At 50.3% G+C, this 8,910-nt stretch overlaps 1 long non-coding RNA gene across 1 annotated transcript; it reads right to left on the reverse strand.

The window, feature by feature from the left end:
* Positions 1 to 3,841: 3,841 nt before the first annotated feature.
* LOC309848442 lies at positions 3,842 to 8,587 on the reverse strand. Its single transcript, XR_014303047.1, has 2 exons — positions 8,413 to 8,587; positions 3,842 to 4,248 (listed from the first exon to the last, which is right to left on the reverse strand). It is a non-coding gene; the product is annotated as an uncharacterized lncRNA (long non-coding RNA).
* Positions 8,588 to 8,910: the final 323 nt, after the last annotated feature.

Genomic DNA, 8,910 nt, shown 5'->3' on the forward strand with positions numbered 1-8,910 from the left:
CTGCCAAGAAAGAATTTTATAGAGATTTTCTCTTCTCTCCACTTCTCTCTGGCTTCTTCATCCCTTGCTCACGTTGCCAGCTACACATCTAGAAGTCACCAACTTGAGCATTGGCTGTTGAACATCTCTTCTGTGCTGGACTCTGGGAATTTAATGGTGACCAGGAAGGGCACAAGCAGTGGTCTCATGAAGCCTGAAGCTTTGTAGGAAATTGTTTTGGGGTATCATGAGTGTTGAAAATGGTGATATCATGGGAGCAATCATCAGGGGATCTGAAGGTTGAGAATCAGGGAAAGTCTTCCAGGGGAGAGGTGTTGACGATCCGGGCTCTGGCATTTGGAGGAGAGTCTATGTGCCAAAGGCAACTTTCTCCGGGGAGTCACTCCAACAGTGACTGGTGGTGCAGGACAAGAGGGCACTATGGCAGATCTTCAGTGACCTTGGGGGAAGTGTCTCAGGTCCCCCCAAATTCATGGTCACAGAATCAGCTGATGGCTCAGTGAGAGTCTGGACTAGTTCAGATGCTGAAGATATTAATCCCCTCAAACTGGGTTCGCTGCCAAAGGGGATTTATTGACACGTGTATCTGGGAGTCCAGAAGTGGGACTGACTTGAGAAGCAGTAAGTCTTCATGATGGTGCACGTTCTCTCCCTGTCTCTCCCTGTATCTAGGTTTGCCTTTTTCTGTGTTTGCCTTAGTCTGTCCATCAGAAGCGGGGCATTCTTCCCGTCCATGGACCTTGTAGTCAAGAAAAGGAGAGAGTGGCTGCAGGTACTACGAGGCCTACTAGGCTATCTTCTGGCCTACTTGGCCAGAGTGCACACAGAATCCCGGGAAGGCCAGGGTCATCATCTAATCACAGGCCAAAGGTGGCACTGCTGTGAAAGCCACTTGGAGTGAGTGAAGAGGAGGAGCCCCAAAGAAAAGGGGGCACAGGGGAAACCGCCATGTTTAATACTCGCTCTCCTTGATGTACTTGGCCGAGGAAGATGAGTTCTTTGACTCTTTCCACAATATCGTAAATCCTTGTGATTTGTCTCCGTTAAAATGTCATTGTTGTGTTTGAAGTGTGTGTGTGTGTATGCATGTGTGAGAGAGAGAGAGTTTCTGCTAAGACAGATGTTCTAAAGAGAGAAATTATTTTCTTTTTTTAAAATTAGGGTATAATCGACATAAACATGGTATTAGTTTCAGGCATACGCATACTGATTCAATATTTGTATGGATTGCAAAATGGGCCCCACAATAAACTGAGCTGACACCTATCACCATGCTAAGTTATAAGGTTTTCTCTTGCAGAAAATTCTTGAGCTGGGTGATGGTTTTGTGGGTCCTTCTCTGACTGTAATGTGCATACCCCTTATCGAGGCACCCTGTTAATATCCAGGTTCTGACTCAGCTGGCCTGGGGTAGAGCCCAAGAGCCTGTGTTTCCAACAAGCTCTCAGGGGTTGCTGACTTTGTTAGCCCCACAGACCGAATTTCATGAGGCAGGGGTCTATTTAATCTAGATTAATTTATAATAATTTGGGGGCTGGGGAGGTGGAGCAAGAAGCAATATGTTTTAGTAGAATCAAGTAAAAATATAATCTCAGATTAGATTTTTAAAAATCTAGAAATCATTTTCCTCTCTAGAAATGTTAACCCAGGGGCGCTGGGGTGGCTCAGTAGGTCAAGCGTCTGCCTTCGACTCAGGCCAGGATCCCAGGGTTTTGGGATCGAGACCCTCAGCAGGGAGTCTGTTTCTCCCTCTCCCTCTGCCTTTCTTGCTCCTGCTCTCTCTCTCCCTCTCTCTCGAATAAATATATAAAATCTTAAAAAAAAAAAGAAAAGAAACTTTGGCCTAGATTTGGAGGAGTAGTGGATATCCTATGTCTGCCCGAGGGGGCCAAGGCCTTAGCTGCTCTCACGGGCATCCAGTCTGTTGACTGTGGATGAATGGTTGGACGGATCTGAGGGCAGGGCTATGAAGTGGCAATCAGGGGGCCCCAAGAAAGAGTTAAACCTTCTGGCAGGCCAAGCCCCACAGTCCCAGGCAAATGCAGACAGAAGTGACCCTGTTCTAAGGGTTAATACCATTTTGTTTTCCAAGACTATTTGCTCTATCAGGTTAGCGCAGGCAGAAGGTCAGGGGGTCGGCGGCCCCCCTCCGCCGCCCCCTTCTCTCCCCGTCCCCATGTCTCCTCATTTGAAGCCTCACTGCCTCCTTTAATCGGAGGACCCCAGACACTGAGCTTTCCGTGGGACGTTCCCACCGGCTCTCTGGGCTCCCTGGTAGGCCCTCAGAGCGGGGTGCAGGGGTGTCGGCTGAAGGGCGCTTTGTGCGTGGGCAAACAGGCTGCCGAGATCTGTGCTGTGGTTTCTCTGCACACAAGCAGGACAAGAAGAGAGTCCTTTGTTCCCCGTGCCTTTTCTTTCCTTCCTCATCCTTTCCTTTCTCTTGTGTAAGAGGGTTTCCCTTCTCTTTCTCCTTGCGGCCCTCACTCCCCCCTTTGGTCTTACTTCTGTGTGCATGCATTCTTTCTTTCCCTCTCACTTTGTCCTCTTCTTCTTTTCTTTATAAAACTTCGGTCTCGTGGAACTGGACGTTAAGTCAAGCTTCAAATCCCAGCTCTGCCCCGAAGCAAATGAGAACCCATCTCTGGGAGTTCAAGACTCAGTTTCTTCATTACGAAGTCAGGTTAATCATCCCGGCCTCTGGACTTAGAGTTGACAGTTAACCCGAAAAGATATAAAGCCAGGATCTCGTATACAGCAAGTGTCCTATAAATGTTAGTCTTTCCAAGTCCATAAGACTTTTCTCTTCCTTTTAATTCCTTTAGCTCTAATTCTTTTAATAATTTTCTTTTACATTTCTGGAAGATTCTTTTTTTTTTTAAAGATTTTATTTTATTTTATTTGACAGAGAGAGATTACAGGTAGGTAGAGAGGCAGGCAGAGAGAGAGAGAGAGAGAGAAGCAGGCTCCCTGCTGAGCAGAGAGTCCGATGTGGGACTCCATCCCAGGACTCTGAGATCATGACCTGAGCCGAAGGCAGCGGCTTAACCCACTGAGCCACCCAGGCACCCCTGGAAGATTCTTTATAGGTGGAAGACTTCTAGTCAGAAGGCATGGTGGTATGATGACAAGGACCTGGCCATGCTACTTCAGAGCTGTGTTATCTTGGGGAGGTCACGGAAATTCTCTAACCTTTACCTCCTCCTTCTGTAAAATGGGGAGAAGAGTTCTTTCCCGTAGGGCAGTGGAGAAAATTAAATGAGGTGATGTGCGGCCATTGCCTACCACGGAGCCTGGTGTCTACTGCTTAGTTTCTGTCCTGCTGCTTGTTTCCATTACACACAACAGTGCTCAAGTGGGCAGCTTAACCCATTGGTGTTAATCCCTCCGGTGAACAGCTTCCTCCTTCACCCGTCCACCCAGCTATTCAGCCATCGCCCGTCCCTTCGTCCGCCGTCCTCCTGTTCGCTCACCCATCCATTCAGCCATGCTCCACCCCTCCGTGGTCCCTTCCAGCTGCCCACCTGCCCATCTGCTCATCCCTCGTCCCACCTTCTACCCCAACATCCACCACCCTTTGGTTCGTCCATCCATCCAGTTACCCTTGGCTCACCCATCTGTCCATCTGTCCACCCACCTACCCAGCTACCCATCCATCCCCCAGCCTGCCTGCCTGCCTTCCATCCAATCATCCATCCATCCAACCATCCATCCAACCATCCATCCATCCATCCATCCAACCATCCATCCATCCAACCATCCATCCATCCATCCATCCAACCATCCATCCATCCAACCATCCAACCATCCATCCATCCATCCGTCATCTACCCAGCCAGCCATCTATCCACGTGTGCACACCTCCGTCCGCACACCCATTCATTCATTTATTCAACATGGCTACATAATACAATAATATTGGCCTAAAGCACGCCTTATCATAAAATTCTACACGACACTTCAGAACTAGAGGGAAGAAACAAAAAAAGAAAGGAAAGGAAAACCAATAACACCAACATGATCTGGGAGCCATAAGGCCCTTCGTTCCAGTCTTCTCACGGAGCAGGCGGGGAGGGGGGATGGGACTTTGACCTTGAGGACAGGACACATGAGGTTGGGAAGTTCAGTGGTTTTCAGGCTGGCTTCCCTGGCATCCAGGAGTTCCGTGCTTGTGCCAGAGGGGTGACTGGTGGAGTGGCTGCTACTTCAAACAAAGCAGCTCTTCCTCTTATCTGCCTTTTATATTGGTCTCTGTTTAAGACACAATTTAAGAAACATTGAAGAGTTTAGGAAGCGTACAATGGCAGGGTCACCAGCTGGTACGGAGACTTGGCGTCACTCTGGTTTGCTGCAGGGGCTAGTGTGTTTGGCACACACGTGGCTGTCATTCTTTCCGCATGCCCCCTGCCCCGCTCCCTTTCATTTATCTGTTCTGTGTTCTACCCTCCCTTTCTTTTCAGTGCCAACTCTGCTCTGTCCTCTAGCTTTATTAAAGCGGGGCGTGTGGGACTGAGGTCAGGAGTCTAAGTACCTGCCTCAGGCACTATTCCTTATACGACAAAAATATTAAATACCTTTTTCCTTCTTAGTAAAAGGATTAAAATTAAAAAAAAAAAAAGGAAAGTGTTCAGCTGCTAAGCACAGTTTTAAAGCACTTGAAAAGCTGCACGCTTTACATACCAAAGAAAACTAAAGAAAGAGCTGTTTTCTCTCCTGCTAACCACTGAGGACAGAGGTAATCAATCCCTCCCTCATGTAGATTTTGAGGGGTTCTTACCGCACACCAGGCACTGTGCTAACAATTACATGGATGGGCTCATTTAATCCAAGAACAACTGTATATGCTTGGTGCTATTATTATCCCCATTTTTCAGATGAAAAAGCTGAGGCGCAGAGACACCAAGGCATTTGCCCAAAGTCACACAGCAGTCAGAGCCATGGAACTCTGGTTTGAACCCGGAAATTATGACCAAGATACACCCTGCCTGCAGTGGAAAGTCACTTCCCTGGCCAAAGGGGCATGAAGGAGGAACCCCAGTGGGGCTTTTGTTCTCATCCTCACCTCAGTCAGTTTGTAATTTCCTTTAACAGATTTTACAGTGAGCAGCGGAGGGGATTATGGGGCTCAAACATCCGACAAGCGAAAACAACCGATTCTTGGATTTAGAAGGAACCGAGGCTGGTGCCTGAGAAACGCAGAGCCGGCCTCACGTCGAGGGCTGGCCAGGCACTAATCGTGTGACCCTGTGGCAGCAGATTCCTTCCTGGAGACTCAGCTTCCTCATCCGGAAGAGAGAATGGAAATAATGCGTTAAGTCACAAGGTGATTCCGAGAGTTCTAGAACGTTAGGCAGAGTGCCCGGCATGCAGTGACAACCCCAGAATATCAGCTGTCGTCATCACCGTCATCACGCTTTGTGGCTTCGTAGGAGAGTCTGCGTGACGGGCTCGTGCTGCGGCTGAAACCAGAGACCTGGTCCTAGCACTAGGGCTAGTACCTGTAGGAATAGTAGTAGGTTTTATTTCAAGGATAGAGGTGAATGCAGATATTTGGGGTTGGTTTTTAGTTATGAAATCATGCCACTATCACGGATATCAGTAACCCCACTGTCTACTGAGCCCTAATCAGGTATCAGTTATGATCTAACACTTTGCATGATTTCCTTCCATACTCCGTCTGTGTAAGGCACTCTTTGACCCCATTTTACAGATGATGAAACTTGAGGCAGTCCCTCAACAATGATTTATGGAACACCCACGAGCTGGCGTCTGCTGTTCCAGGCACTATGGATACAGGGGTGATAAGAACAGAGCTTCTGTTTTTGTGTGTGAGCTTAGTTTTATTTGGTGGATGGGTAGTTACAGATTAGGAACCCATAGTCCAGTGAGATCATTCCCAGCACTAGTAAATGCTGAAGAAGAAGAACAGGGTAATGAGACAGAGGGTAGATGGTTGAGGTCAGGGAGAGAGGGGTCCTGGGAGGTGATATATGGGTCAAACTGAATGACAGAGGCAATTGGAGATAAAAAGCGTTCTAAGCAGAAGGAACTGCCTATACAAAGGCCCTGGGGCAAGCAGAGGTTGGAGAGAGGTGGATTAAGGGATTTACATCCTGCAAGCTATTTGTGGCATTTGAGCCCATGGTTGGCCCCGAAACCAACATCCTTTTTTCCTGCCTCCCTGGATGTTCCATCTGCTGGCAAAGGCTGCAGTTAAGCTATGACCTTGCTGGGTGTTTGCAGGGAAGAATTCTCTGGAACTGTCATTTTCCAGGAAGCAAGCACAATCGCCAAGGGTGCTCATCTCAAGAGAGAGCTCCAAAACCAGAGAAGAGCTTCAACTCTTGCTTGGTCAATGACTAAAACTCCAATGAGAGCTCATGGTCATGTTCACTCTAAAGTGAGGTCGCCCCAACCCCTGGTAGCTGCCAAGAAGGCAGAGCATGAGCTGTGCATCTCTTATGTTCAAGATGTGGGGAGAAGACACTCTACAAGCGAGGGTTTCCTAAAGGGCAGTGTGCACCTGAATGTGTTGGGGATCGTGTGAAAATGCGGTTCTGATTCCCTAGGTCCGGGTCTCCGGTTCTGCATTTCCAAGAAGCTCCCAGGTGAGGCCAGGCTGCTGCTCCCTGGAGCCTACGTCCAATAACAAGGATACGTGAGACTGAATCTTCCAGAACAGAGAAAGATGGCAAAGAGTATTTACTACTCACCAAGTGTCATATTTTGCCCTTGCTACACCACTGTGGGTCAGGCCGCATCATTCTCCCTGTTTTACAGATGACAACACTGAGGCAATGGACAGGTTACGTGTCTTGCCCAAGGGCACGGCACTGTGGAAGCCAGCTGTCTAATGTCAAAGCGTGCTTTGTCGCTCCCTCTTTTACTTCCCTGCCTGTCCCACCTGGAAGATGGGAACTTGGAAGTGGGTCAAAAGTGGCTCTCTGAAATTGGATGTCACGATCAGAGGAACAGACTGTCTCACTTTAAGGAAATGCACACCGGGAATTTTCAGGATCACCTGTCAGGTGGGAATGTTTCCCGGCATTAGTTGCCAAGACAAAACTTCTAATCCTCTAGAGAAGCACTCAGTGCTGTCTTTGGAGGGATTTTGAGAGCCAAGGGGGTTGTCTGTGTCTTTTGGGAATCCTAAAGTTCTCAGCTCACCCAGTTCTCCAAATACATGAAAGCCCCCATGGTCTGCATGAAGGAGAAGGAATAATTTGGGAGCAACCTGGCCTGTCCGGCTTTTTACTGCATTCTCTTGATCCTGCCATGGTTAGCCGAGCGATGGTTTGGACCATCAAGGTGCCTGTCAGCTAGTGAAAAGAGCTGGGAAATGAAATAAGTTATCTCGGGTCAAGGATAGGGGGATCAGTAGAGAGTCTCGTGGAGCACACACGGGGACCCCTAACCTAGACCTAGAGGGGCTCATGGACAAGCAGTGTCCTCCCAGCCCTGGGTTGGAAGATGTCCACCCTCCCATTTACCCACCCAGCCCCTCTCCATCAGCGGCAGCCTGGTCCAGCCAGGCCCCTTGTGGCCAAATCTTTCCCACTTTTTCAAGGCAGCAAACGATAATAAAACATCTGCAGAGGTTGCCCCTCTGCCTCCCCCAGCAAAGGGCACAGTTTACAACCCAGAAAGACACAGTTTGCCAGGAAACTCAGAAGCAAGAAGGATTCCCCTCTCCTCGCCCTTCCTAGTCCAGCCTGGCCGCTGCCTCCCCCGCCTCGAGCCCCTCCCCATCCTTCCTCCCGCCTCCCCTGCTCGCCCCCCGCGCCCCCCCCCCCAGAGTGGAGGAACTTGGCAAGCCATCTCGTCGCCAATCAATCTGTGGTGTAACAATTAGCACTTAGGCACCACTCTTGCTAAACACACGCTTAGAAAACACTTAAAAAAAAAAAAAAATGGAAGACGAGTCATCAGGGGTAGAAGCCGGAGCAGCACCGTTGGGGGGATGTCAGGGAGCAGAGCCAGGAGGAGGCCTGGGGAGGAAACGGATCAATGCGCTGCAGAATGGAAGGCATCTAATACCCTATTATTGACGAGGCCAAAGCACTTTGAAGCGTGTTTCCACCGTGAGCAATTAGTCTGCGAGACCGCAGGAGTTAAGCTCACACTGCCAGCCCCCCATCTCCCCTTCCTCCCCGCGAGCCGTTGGATGACACTTTCATTTGGTCGCGAGCCCCCGCAGCAGTGGCGCCAGCCTGCAGCCATAATGGGGCCCATCCGAGGCAGGCCAAATGCTCCAGCCTCCCAGAAGGCCCCCGCCGCCCCCCACCTGCCCCGGCCCCCTCCCCAGCCGCCTGCGCCCCGCGCTCCCGGTAACAGAATCCAGTCGACACGGAGTCTGTCTGCGCGCCTGCGAGCTGCCCAAATTGATTGTAATGGTTTTATCGCGCGCAGAGAGACCTGGCTGTTTTCTCGCCTCTGCTGCCGGCTTGCATCAACGCCCGGGCGGGAGGAAGTGGGTCCTCCTCGGCAGCAGTGGATCGGATGAAAGGCAACTTTTGTTTGTTGGCGAGAAGCTCACACAGCCTCCCCCACCGCCTGTCTCGGGCCCTGTTCAAGGCTGTTGTTTTTCTCCTGGCCACCCAACTTGTTGTGCCCACAAGGGACTCCGTGAACAGCCAACAAACAGCGGGGGGCTCCGCGGGGGTGGGGGGGGCTCCTTCCTGGAGCCAGTTCTGGGCTCCTCTCTAAGCGCTGGAGTGTTTGGGGAAGAGGGTTCCAGCAGGGGCTTGAGAGAGAGAAGAATTCATGACAGAGCTGGTCAGTACTGATCACCACGAAGACGGTGGTGACGGCTAGCTAGCATCTTTGAGGGCTTAGTGGGAACCGGCCCGGCCTTTAGGCACATTATTGGCCGGGGGGCGGGGGGGCAGTTCTCTAAATTCTCACAGCAGCCCC

The sequence above is a fragment of the Mustela nivalis genome (assembly GCF_964662115.1).
Source record: "Mustela nivalis genome assembly, chromosome: 14".
NCBI classification, from domain to species: domain Eukaryota; kingdom Metazoa; phylum Chordata; class Mammalia; order Carnivora; family Mustelidae; genus Mustela; species Mustela nivalis.